This window comes from Bos grunniens, chromosome 9, assembly GCF_055505025.1.
Source record: "Bos grunniens cultivar Pamir isolate PY7600 chromosome 9, Bosgru_T2T1.0, whole genome shotgun sequence".
Lineage (NCBI taxonomy): Eukaryota > Metazoa > Chordata > Mammalia > Artiodactyla > Bovidae > Bos > Bos grunniens.
The window spans coordinates 8279776-8293237 of NC_141173.1; the positions used below are offsets into that span (position 1 = coordinate 8279776).

At 38.8% G+C, this 13462-nt stretch overlaps 1 protein-coding gene across 3 annotated transcripts in view; it reads left to right on the forward strand.

The window, feature by feature from the left end:
* Window positions 1–13462, forward strand: part of ADGRB3 (adhesion G protein-coupled receptor B3) — an 888911-nt gene that overhangs the window by 35304 nt on the left and 840145 nt on the right. The window lies entirely within an intron of this gene.

Here is a 13462-nt window from a genome sequence, read left to right on the forward strand (position 1 = left end):
AGACCCAGTTCCTGACACAGAGCTCCTAGTTCAGTTCAGTCCCTCAGTCGTGTCCCAACTCTTTGTGACTCTGTGGACTGTAGCACACCAAGCTTCCCTGTCTATAACCAACTCCTGGAGCTTATTCAAAGTCCTGTCTGTCGACTTGGTGATGCCGTCCAGTCATCTCATCCTCTGTCGTCCCCTTCTCCTCCCACCTTCAATCTTTCCCAGCATCAGGGTCTTTTTCAGTGAGTCAGTTCTTCATATCTGGCCAAAGTTTTGGAGTTTCAGTTTCAGCCTCAGTCCTTCCAGTGAATATTCAGGACTGATTTCCTTTAAGATGGACTGGTTGGATCTCCTTGCAGTCCAATGGACTCTCAAGAGTTTTCTCCACCACCACGGTTCAAAAGCATCAATTCTTCTGTGCTCAGCTTTCTTTATATCCCATTCATGCCTCATATCCATACATGACTACTGGAAAAACCATAGCTTTGATTAGATGGACTTTTGTCGGCAAAGTAATGTCTCTGCTTTTTAATGTGCTGTCTAGGTTGGTCATAGCTTTTCTTCCAAGGAGCAAGCATCTTATAATTTCATGGCTGCAGTCACCATGTGCAGTGATTTGGGATCCCTCCAAAATAAAGTCTGCCACTGTTTCCATTGTTTCCCCGTCGTATTTGCCATGAAATGATGGAATCGGATGCCATGATCTTAGTTTTCTGACTATTGAGTTTTAAGCCAACACTTTCACTCTCCTCTTTCACTTTTATCAAGAGGCTCTTTAGTTATTCTTCGCATTCTGCCATAAGGGTGGTATTATCTGCATATCTGAGGTTATTGATATTTCTCCCAGCAATCTTGATGTCAGCATGTGCTTCAACCAGCCTGGCATTTCATGTGATGTACTCTGCATATAAGTTAAATAAGCAGGGTGACAGTATACAGCCTTGATGTACTCCTTTCCCTATTTGGAACCAGTCTTTTGTTCCATGTCTAGTTCCCACTGTTGCTTCTTGACTTGCATACAGATTTCTCAGGAGGTAGGTCGGGTGGTCTGGTATTCCCATCTCTTTCAGAATTTTCCACAGGTTTTTGTGATCCACACAGTCAAAGGCTTTGGTGTAGTTGATAAAGCAGATGTTTTTCTCAAACTCTCTCGGTTTTGCAGTGATCCAACAGATGTTGGCGATTTGATTCTAGTTCCTCTGCCTTTGCTAAATCCACCTTGAAATCTGGAAGTTCACAGTTCACGTACTGTTGAAGCCTGGCTTGGAGAATTTTGAGCATTACTTTGCTAACATGTGAGATTATTGCAATTATGCATTAGTTTGAGCATTCTTTGGCATTGCCTTTCTTTGAGATTGGAATGAAAACTGACCTTTTTCCAGTCCTGTGGCCACTGCTGAGTTTTCCAAAATTGCTGGCATATTGAGTACAAAACTTTCACAGCATTATCTTTTAGGATTTCAAATAACTCAAGTGGAATTTCATCACCTCCACTAGCTTTGTTTGTTGTGATGCTTCCTAAGGCCCACTGGACTTTGCGTTCCAGGATGCCTGGCTCTTTGTTAGTGATCATACCATTGTTATTATCTCGGTTGTGAAAATATTTTTTGTATAGTTCTTCTGTGTATTCTTGTCACCTCTTCTTAATATCTTCTGCTTCTGTTAAGTCCCTACCATTCCTGTCCTTTTATTGAGCCCATCTTTGCATGAAATGTTCCCTTGGTATCCCTAATTTTCTTGAAGAGATCTCTAGTCTTTCCCATTCTATTGTTTTCCTCTATTTCTTTGCACTGAGGAAGGCTTTTTTATCTCTACTTGCTATTCTTTGGAACTCTGCATTCTAGTGAGTATCTCTTTCCTTTTCTCCTTTGCCTTTAGCTTCTCTTCTTTTCTTAGCTTTTTATAGGCCTCATCTGACAACTATTTTGCCTTTTTGCATTTCTTTTTCTTGGGAATTGGTATGGCTGTGTAATCTCTTTGGTTCTCTCTCATTACAACAAAAATTTGAAGTGACGGATGTTAAAGCCCTCGGCGCGTCACAGCTCTCGGACAGTCTGTGTTATAGCTCTCGGACAGATCAGTTTTATTTAGAAAATAAAGGAAAATACATCCTAGAGGCGTGAGGGTATGCCGATCCAAAGGATATGAAGAGACGAGAGCGAGAGGGGGAGAGAGAGAGAGCGCGAGGGAGCTAGCACGTGTGCTCACTGGAGAGAGATGCCCGGCCCTTTGGCTCTTCTTTTTATATGTCTTTCCCCCCTCTCTGGGCCTGCCTATGTAAATTGGGCTAGCTAGGAGTGCTGTTTGTTCTACCTGAGGTCTTCACTCAGGTCCTTGGAGTGAGGACCTCCTCACTCCTTCCTTTGTTCTATTTTTGTGGGCTTTTCCCTTCTTTGTCTGTTAGCCACTGCCATTCTGGACTCCTTTTTCCTATTCTAACTGCCCAGCAGGGATGGTCTTGATCCCTGCCTCCTGTACAATGTCAGGAACCTCTATCCATAGTTCTTTAGGCACTCTGTCTATCAGATCTAGTCCCTTAAATCTATTTGTCTCTTTGACTATATAATCATAAGGGATTTGATTTAGGTCATACCTGAATGATCTAGTGGTTTTCCCTACTTTCTTCTATTTAAGTTGAATTTGGCAATAAGAAGTTCATGATCTGAGCCACAGTCAGCTCCCAGTCTTGTTTTTGCGGAGTTTATAGAGCTTTTCCTTGGGCATGAAGAGATATGCAGAATACATCATGAGAAACGCTGGACTGGAAGAAACACAAGCTGGAATCAAGACTGCCGGGAAAAATACCAATAACCTCAGATATGCAGATGACACCACCCTTATGGCAGAAAGTGAAGAGGAACTAAAAAGCCTCTTGATGATGGTGAAAGTGGAGAGTGAAAAAGTTGGCTTAAAGCTCAACATTCAGAAAACGAAGATCATGGCATCTGGTCCCATCACTTCATGGGAAATAGATGGGGAAACAATGGAAACAGTGTCAGACTTTATTTTTCTGGGCTCCAAAATCACTGCAGATGGTGACTGCAGCCATGAAATTAAAAGATGCTTACTCCTTGGAAGGAAAGTTATGACCAACCTAGATAGCATATTCAAAAGCAGAGACATTACTTTGCCAACAAAGGTCCATCTAGTCAAGGCTATGGTTTTTCCAGTGGTCATGTATGGATGTGAGAGTTGGACTGTGAAGAAGGCTGAGTGCCGAAGGATTGATGCTTTTGAAGTGTGGTGTTGGAGAAGACTCTTGAGAGTCCCTTGGACTGCAAGGAGATCCAACCAGTCCATTCTGAAGGAGATCAGCCCTGGGATTTCTTTGGAAGGGATGATGCTAAAGCTGAAACTCCAGTACTTTGGTCACCTCATGCGAAGATTTGACTCATTGGAAAAGACTCTGATGCTGGGAGGGATTGGGGGCAGGAGGAGAAGGGGACGACAGAGGATGAGATGGCTGGATGGCATCACTGACTCGATGGACGTGAGTCTGAGTGAACTCCGGGAGTTGGTGATGGACAGGGAGGCCTGGCGTGCTGCGATTCATGGGGTCGCAAAGAGTCGGACACGACTGAGCGACTGATCTGATTTGATCTGATCTGATAGAGCTTTTCCACCTTTGGCTGCAAAGAATATAATCAATCTGATATTGCTATTGACCAACTGGTGATGTTGCCCTGTAGAGTCTTCTGTTGTGGTGTTAGAGCTCCTAAAACCCTTAGAATTTCTGTGATTAGAGCAGGAAAAGATGTTTTTTTAGGTTAATTAGATGACTCTTAGGTAACCTGAGGGGGCTGGTTGCCTGGAGAAAGTGTGATTGCAAGATTAGAAGTTTCTGTAGCCAACACCAGCCCCTTCCCCCAAACTCCCGCAGGGAAGATGAATCACTCCCTGAGGGCAAGAGATTAGTTAATCAGGACTCTAAAGCCTCTTGAGAGAGAACCCCTTGGACAGCAAGGAGATCAAACCAGTAAATGGTAAAGGATATCATTGTTTATAAATGTCCTGAATATTCATTTGAAGGACTGATGCTGAAGCTGAAACTCCAATACTTTGGCCACCTGATGCGAAGAACTGACTCATTTGCAAAGCCCCTGATGCTGGAAAAGATTGAAGGTGGGAGGAGAAGGGGATGACAGAGGATGAGATGGTTGGATGACATCACCAACTCAATGGACATGAGTTTGCGTAAACTCTGGGAGTTGGTGATGGACAGGGAGTCCTGGTGTGCTGCCGTCTATGGGGTTGCAAGGACACGACTGAGCAACTGAACTGAACTGAACTGCGGACTATAGCCCAGTAGAGAACCTCTCAGGTAGCTCTGAGGAATTGCTCCATAGAGGGGGTGGAGTTCCGGTGGAGGGGGCAGGGGTGGAAATCAGTGTTACATGTGATTTTGGTGAATAGGGTGCCTGCAGTCAACCACACATTTGGCAGAGGCTTGCTGCCAGTCACAAAGAGCCAATATCATCATTAATGATTTTAGTGCTTTTCTAGACATGAGAAGAGGCAAGAAGTTGGGCTCATAAAATATTCTGAAAATATCTAACTGTCTGAAGACCTTTTCTGCCAGTTTTTCTCAGAGCACAGAGTGCCTTACTCCGGACCTCCTCTCTCAAGTCCTTTCAGATGGTTTTGAAGGTCTGTGACTACAGTGGCCAGTGACTTCCTTCTTTAAGAACTAGATGGGGAGCAACAGTTTTTATTTGGCAGTTACAAACAGTTGGTATTGTCAGAGAAAATTTAACATTTTCTTCTGAAGCCATGATTGCAAAGCACGGGGTAGTGGGGAGTAAGATAAGCTCCATTGTCCTTTGTCTGATATGTTGACATTGCTTCATCTAAGCTTATGTCTCACTAGTAGTCAATTCAAAGAAGATGAGAAAGCAAAGGAGGTAAATAATAAATTATTGCTATGAAATTTAAATTCAGGCTTAAAACCAGTAGCCAGAATAAAATGTAGTGAAAGAAACAGGTACACAGAAGATTTAAGATAGGCTTTCTAAAGGATCAAAAGCAAGGAAGGAAAAAAATAACTGCAACTGAGTTTAAAATCTAAAAATAGTAGTTAGAGCTGAGAAATAAAGTTGAGGGAAATAAATGCTATAATTCAAAGAAAAAATGAAACCAAAGTGAAGAGGCTAAAACGTGCCTATAAGATGCAGATAGTAGAGGCCCTGGGTGATGGAGCCCCTTACCTAGCTGGGGGCCCCTCCTTCTCCCTGAGGGGAGCTTAGGAAAAGTCCTCTCTTTGTTATTTGGACCCTTTCTAATCACCCAATCCCCAGATATGTAGTAGTTGACAAACTCATTGTTTCTGAATGTCACTTCAGCTCTTTGATGATTTTCTTTAGTTTTATTTTTTTCTGGTTAGATTTATCCTCATTTAACATGTATATAAAATTATAGAAAGGTCCACTCTCTTATCCAACTCATCATTTTGTTTACCATTCACCCCCTCCCCAAAGTGCTTTACTTTCTTTGTCCCATTTTATCATTTATATATTTAAAGAAAACTTGTATTTGTTTATTCAAAATGTTTTGACCTACAGAGTACTTTCCTTTAAAATTATCTTCCAACATTTTGTTGTTTGTTTCCTAAAGGAAAGTGTGCCATTTTTATGGATGGTATTGTCTTTCTGCAATGCTAATACAGTAGTGAAACTGTAATAAAGCTAACTCACAGCCGAAGAACTGCGCTTTAAGCACCTACCTATGTTGTGAATCTCTTTCAAGCTACATTATTAGGCACTTGTTTTATTTTCTAATATTTCTGTAGTATTCTGTTCCCACAGAACAGACTGTAGAATCTCCCAGGACAAGTTCAGTATCTTACTGCTTTTATGTTCTCCATAGCTCTTGGTATAGTGATGCGTACCATGTGCTTTTTAATGTATATTTGTTGAATTAATTATACATTTCTTCTGTGCATATAAGGAGTCAGGCAGCCAAGGATTTCCAGTCGAGTACTCCTGCGTTTAAATACAAATAGCTTTCTTAAAAGGATACTTTTTTAAAAATTCCGAGAGTCCCTAATTCAATTTGCAGAAAAAATGATGCAGTTACTCAGGACCCAACCATTTCAGAATATTGTTTGTTCTAAGTGAATTTTGCTGTTTGACTCCGGAAATATTAAATAAATCCTATTTAGTGCTCATCATTCCTTTTTTGGCAAAGAGAATACGTAAACAGGAAGTATGCCATACATTAATTTTTGGCAAGAATGTTTTCTTTATATGGCAACATTCTGTCCTTACTTTTATTCAGACATTTGCATTTCTTAAGAGGTTCACAACAGATCAAAAACTGTATATAAAACTGAAAGTCTATTTTTTATACTGCATATAGATTTCTTTTCTTAACTGGTGAAATATTTGCTGTCCTCAGTGCATTTCTACTGGCTTTTGGTTCAAAACAAATCTTTGATAACTGAGTTTTCTGAAGAATTACTTTCTGAAGTTATTTTCTTCTTGTCACTGCAGACACTAGCTCAGAATTTTTTATGGGATGTCACTTCTTTTCCCTTTTGTGTGTTTTCCCCACCTGAATGTTTCAGTGGAACATTCAGAATTTATTGATATACATAGAGTCATAGGAATTTAAAATGTAATTTCAAGTCATAATAGAGGGGACTACACAAAAAGATGCATCCAAATTTTTTGCTCAGTTATGTGAAAAAAAAAAAAAAGTGATGCCATCAGGTGTATAGCACTGAAAAAGTTAACAGTAGTGATGTGTGTGCTCAGTAGCTCAGTCGTGTCTGACTCATTGTGGCCCCATGGACCACCAGGCTCCCCTGTTTGTGGATGATCTTTCATTAATAAAATCATCATGGAAAATGCCATCTTGTCTCTCTAGGTCATGTTGAATCAAAAGAGAGACCAAAGTATCTTTGCCCCTGAATGAGGAACAAAAGCATTGCTTTGCTTTTTCTTCAGCAATTAAAAATATACCCTCATTCATTCACAGGCAGTTAGAATCTTCAGAACACAGGTCAGGGCTGTGCTCACCATGTATTTTGGTTGCTTTGCAGTGTCTCAAAAGTTAGTTTCATGTGGAGCTCTGAATTGTTCATTTTTCTGGAAAAAAAAATCAGAAGATTCAGAATCGCTAGACAGGCATTTCCACCAAGCATTGCTTGGAGCCTCATATCTGCTCCTTGTAGAAATGCCTCCCGCGTTTCATCACAGACTCACTGCTATCCTGGAAGTATAACCAGAAGTCCTGGGCAAGGCCACTACACACTGTAAGCTTTTGGATCTGTGAGCCCTGCTGTAGAACAGGTTAATAACAGGTGTATAGAATGAAAAATGGTGGTTAAAAAAACAGTTGCATTCATTTGGAATTTGGAATGTGGATGTGATCAGAAGAAAATTAGGTAGAGTGAAATGTATGACATTGGGGAGTACATCCAGGTTTGGATCATTATTTTCAGGGTTCTTCCCTATTGAGTCTAATAGCCAGTTTCTCATCTACCTTTGTTAGCATTTCTCATATGCTTGAACTTTAGTATGATTTTTTAATATTCAGGGTTGTCAGTAGGCTAACAATCTTAACACTCCATTAATTCCAGGATTCAGAAAATCAGAATATGTAAATTAAAACAATAATGCTAATAACAAATAAAACAAACATTATAATTATAATAAAAAACTTCAAAGGATGTTATTTTAAAGTCTCCAGTGACTTACCTGACAGATGTTTTAGTATTATGCACATAAATACAAGTGAATGACTTTTATAACCTCCTTTTCTTTTAAATTTTATTCCAGTTTATTTATTGTTTAGATTTTCACCTTTTCTATGAATCATCTTGTGAATATTTATGCTGGGATTTCAGTATTCAACTGTATAGAAGGCACTTGCATAAAATTAAATATTTGTTAGATTACTATGAATATGTTTAAGTCTAGACCAAAAAAGAGACTGATAGTATGTTAATTGGATAATGTTTACTGTTGTAATAAATTAAAAAAATAAAAAATAAATAAAAACTTTAAAAAAATAAAATGAACAAAGAAAAACAAACAAACAGACTCCAAAGTTTTAGTAGCTGAACACAATAAAAATTTATTTCTTATTCACAGAACAGTTCAGTGAAGGTGTTCCTGTTTTGTGGGTGGCTTCCTTAGGGCTTCCCTGATGGCTCAGAGGTTAAAGCTTCTGCCTGCAATGCGGGAGACCTGGGTTCGATCCCTGGGTTGGGAAGATCCCCTGGAGAAGGAAATGGCAACCCACTCCAGTATTCTTGCCTGGAGAATCCCATGGACAGAGGAGCCTGGTGGGCTACAGTCCACGGGGTCGCAAAGAGTCGGACACGACTGAGCAACTTCACTCACTCACTTCCTTCAGGAGGTGATATTAGGATTCAGATTCCTTTATTGTGGCTCTGCACCCCATAGGGACATGGAGATTCTTGTACCCAAGCAGAGGAAAGGGAAAGTTTGTAAGTTTGTTATAGACTAGGAGTATCACTTCTGCTTACATTTTTATTGGCAGAAATAGTTACTTCTACCTTTGACTGTTCCTGTAACCTTCTGTTTGAAATCTCATTCTATACTGATCACAGTGGCTCTGATAAGCAAAGAGGTCAACATTATTGAGGAGAAACAAGTAAATAAAAAGCAACTTCAGGACACACTCAAAAGAAAGACATCATCAAAAGAAAAAAAAAAAACTGAATTCAGTTATTTGTCCTATAAGAAAATATTGAGAACGGTGAATGTTAACATTTAGTTTTCATAGGTGTTTTGTTGGTAGATATATTTAGGAGGAAAATATAATGCAAGAAAAGGAGAAATCTTTACATATTTGTCTATCTTCCTTTTAAAGTCTTTATTGAATTTGTTACAGTATTGTTTCTGCCTTTTTATTTTTTGTCTGTGAGACAGGTGGGGTGTTAGCTCCCTGACCAGGGATCAAACCTGCACCCACTGCATTGGAAGGTGAAATTTTGTTTTTTAATTTTATTTTATTTTTAAACTTTACAATATTGTATTGGTTTTGCCAAATACCAAAATGAATCCACCACAGGTATACATGTGTTCCCCATCCTGAACCCTCCTCCCTCCTCCCTCCCTGGAAGGTGAAATTTTAACCACTAGACTGCCAGGGAAATTCCTTTTGATTTTCTTTTTAGAAAAGTCTATTCATGTCCAAAACCCATGGTTTTATATTGGGTTATTTATTTTTGCTTTTGAGTTGTTTGAGTTCCTTATATATTTTGCTTATTGACTCCTTATCAGACATCTTAGTTTGCAGATATTTTCTCCTTTTCATTCTGTCAGTTTGCTTTGTGCTGCAGATTTTTAGGTTGGTGCAATCCCAGTTGCCTATTTTTGCTTTTGCTGCCTGTGTTTTTTAGTGTCATAGCTTAAAAAAAAAAAAAAAAAAAATCATTGCCCCGGCAAATGTCAAGAAGCTTTTTCCTTGTATTTTTTTTCTGTGTTATGGTTTCACGTCTTATATTTAAGACTATTTATGAGTTGAATTTCTATATAATGGGAGATAAGAATAAAATTTCATTTTTCGGCAGGTGGCTGTGCAGTTTTCCCAACACTAGTTATTGGAGAGACTATTCTTTCCCTATTTTTCGTTCTTGGCGCCTTGTCTAGGAACAGTTGACTGTAGATGTATGTTGTTATTTCTGGGCTCTATATCCTGGTCCATTGGTCTCTGTCTTTATGCCAGTACCATATTGATTTCATTACTATAGCTGTGTAATGTATTTTGTATCATGCCTCCAGCTCTGTTGTTCCTCAAGATTGCTCTGGCTATTCTGGGTCTTTTGTGGATCCACATGAAGTTGAAGATTGTTTTTTTCTGTTTCTGTAAAGACTGTCATTTAGATTTTGATAAGGATTGCATTGAACCTGTAGACCACCACGTGTAGTATGGACATTTTAACAATACTAATTTTGTAATCCATGAAATGTTCAAACAGTTGGAAGACTAGTACACTGACAATTATAAAATACTAACGAAGGAGTTAAAGAAGACAGGGGTAAATGTAAAGACATTAATTTGTTTGTTTCTTATTTAATTCCTTCAACTCTGGTTAAGTTTATTCCTAAATACTTTATGCTTATTGTTCACTACTACGAATGGAACTCGTTTTTAATTTCTTTTTAGATAGTTTGTTGGCAAGGATGTAGAGAAAAGGGAACCTTTTTGCACTGTTAGTAGGAATGTACATTAGTATAGCTATTATGGAAAACAGTATGGCAATTCTTCAGAAAATTAAAGATTAAACTTCATATAATCCAGCATTCGCAATTCTGGGTATCTATCTAAAGTAAATGAAATTAGTATCTTGAAAAGATATCTGCATCATTATGTTAACTGCAGAAATATTTACAATATCCAGGATATGGAAACAGCCTAAATGTTTGTTGATAGATGAATATATAAGAAAATGTGAGAGAGATATATATATATATATGTATGTATGTATATATATATGTGTGTGTGTGTGTATACTCAGTTGCTTCAGTCATGTCCGATTCTTTGTGACCCAGTGGACTGTAGCCTGCCAAGCTCCTCTGTCCATGGGATTCTACAGGCAAGAATATTGATGTGGGTTGCCATTTCCTTCTCTAGGGGATCTTCCTGACCCCCTGACCCAAGGATCAAACCTGCCTTTCCTGTGCCTCCTGTATTACAGATGAGTTCTTTACCTCTGAGCCACTGGGAAGCCCGCATATATGTATATCAGTTCAGTCGCTCAGTCGTGTCCGACTCTTAGCGACCCCATGAATTGCAGCATGCCAGGCCTCCCTGTCCATCACCAATTCCCAGAGTTCACTCAAATTCACATCCATTGAGTCGGTGATGCCATCCAGCCATCTCATCCTCTGTCATCCCCTCTTCCTCCTGCCCCCAATCCCTCCCAGCATCAGAGTCTTTTCCAATGAATCAACTCTTCGCATGAGGTGGCCAAAGTACTGGAGTTTCAGCTTTAGCATCATTCCTTCCAAAGAACACCCAGGGCTGATCTCCTTTGGAATGGACTGGTTGGATCTCCTTGCAGTCCAAGGGACTCTCAAGGGTCTTCTCCAACACCACAGTTCAAAAGCATCAATTCTTTGGTGCTTAGCTTTATTCACAGTCCAACTCTCACATCCATACATGTATCTATTCAGCCTTAAAAAAGAAATAAATCTGCAATAACATGGATGGACTTGGATTTTGCTAAAGGAGATAGACCAAATAGAGACAAATATGTAAGATCTCACACGTGAAATCCAAAAAAAAAAAAAATATGGAGCATCTAAAAGCAGAGAGCAGAATGCTGGTTGCCAGATTCTAGGAGGTGGAAGTGGGGAGATTTTGGTCCCAGGGTACTATGTTTTGGTTATGTAATCTAAACATCTACTGTGCAGCATAGTAACTGCAGTTATTAATATGATTTTATTTATTTTCTGTGATTTGAAATTTTCTAAGGGTCTTGATCCTGTTTGTTCTCATCGCACACAAAGAATTTGTAACTATGTGAGGTGAAGGCTATGTTAACTATCTTGATGTGGCCATCATTTCACAAGGTATACATATGTGAAACAGTGATTCCCAAGTGGCTCAGTAGTAAAGATGTCACCTACAATGTAGGAGAGACAGGAGACACGGGTTCGATACCTGGAAGGTTTCCTGGAGGAAGAAATGGCAACTCATTCCAGTATTCTTGTTAGGAGAATCCATGAATAGAGGAGCCTGGCAGGTTGCAATCTGTGGGGTTGCAAAGAGCTGGACATGACTGAACACACATGTACACATATATGTACATACACATATATGTATCCATATATGAAAAAGGATATTCTATGCCTTGTGTGCCTGTGTGTTAGTTGCTCAGTCCTGTCTGACTCTGTGCAACCCGTGGACTGTAGCCCACCAGGCTTCTCTGTCCGTGGGATTCTCCAGGCAAGAATACTGGAGTGGGTTGCCATGCCCTCCTCCAGGGGATCTTCCCAACCCAGGGATCAAACCCAGGTCCCCCGTATTGGAGGTGGGCTCTTTAGCATCTGAGCCCATTCTATGGGAAGCCCACTCTATGCCTTAAATATATACACTTTTTATTTTATCAATTACACCACAATAAAGCTGGAAAAAATGAACTGGGAAACAGGAAAGAGAGAACAAAGAAGGAAGGATAGAAGCAGTAATAATAGACCTCCACAAACCAAGCAAAGAGGGGAATGAAAGGCCGACAGCGGACAGGGTATAGGAAGGGAAGTTCTGGAGCGAGGGCCTGAGCACAGCCTCTGCTGTGTACCGTGGAGATTCTATGTCTGAAACGCAGCCAAGTGCCTCATCTCCTTTCATCCTGAAGTCTTTAGGCCACTCTGAATGGAATCACAAGGCCACCCAACAGGGTAGAAATTAATTTCTAAGCCTGGGGATCTGGAGCCAGGAGGACTGAATGAAATCATTTAAAACTGGTCTCATAGTTAGTTTACCCTTCTCTTGAAGCATACATTCAGATACCTACTAACAGGTGAATACAAGTGAATAATATCAACAAAATATGAATATTTTATATACATATAACTTGTATATATCTTATGTGGATTTATAGAATTCATATTTATAAAAATATATATAAATAAATAAAACTTGGCAATTAAGCTAGATATTGCTAAATTTATTTTCTATTTCAAAGTTGTAGGGTTACCATCAAGAACTCAGAGCTTTTATCCCATAATTTAGATAGAATGTAAGGGATCAGTTTATCAGTAATATATGGACATAGCACACAGAGAAAGAGTGATTTCAATACAATGCTTTAAAATCACCCAAAAAGGAAAGAGATTCTAGTTATGGAATAATGCTCCTGTTTTCTTATTTATTACCTTTGCAACTTTTCTTGCCTACACGTGATAGTTAAATGAGTTACATAGCTGCCCTTGAAATCTCTAAACTATTCCATGAAGTAATGCTATTTCAATCTTTACTGCTTTCTTAATCTGTTATCTAAATAAAGTTAAATTCTGTTCAAATTCTGTGACGTTATTATTTTAACAGAAATTATAAGTTGTCTGGGTGATAAAGTTGGAAACTTATTAGGACATTTTTAAAACTACTTTTTTGTTTTATTTTTTTTCTCTAAAACAAATTCTCTTTATGAATTGTGTCACTATTCTAAAACATAAAACTTTTCCAAAATCTTTTGAGATGTAATAAGTTAATATCTTTAATACATTAGTTAAAGTAAAATTAGTTAATAAAGTTAGGATCTTTTAATAAAGTTGAATTTCTAGCTATTCAGCCCTTTTGAAAGATACCTGGATATTTGCATGAAGGGAAAAAAGTTTCTAATCGGGCTGAAATTATCATCATAATAGTTGCTACTAAAGATTCTTTAATTTATCAGAGGAGCTTTTAAAGCTGTTTTGATGATTGATTGATTGATTAACTTAATTTCTAAAAGTTCTAATAGTATTGGTCATCTGATTTTTCAGATTAGAGGTAATGG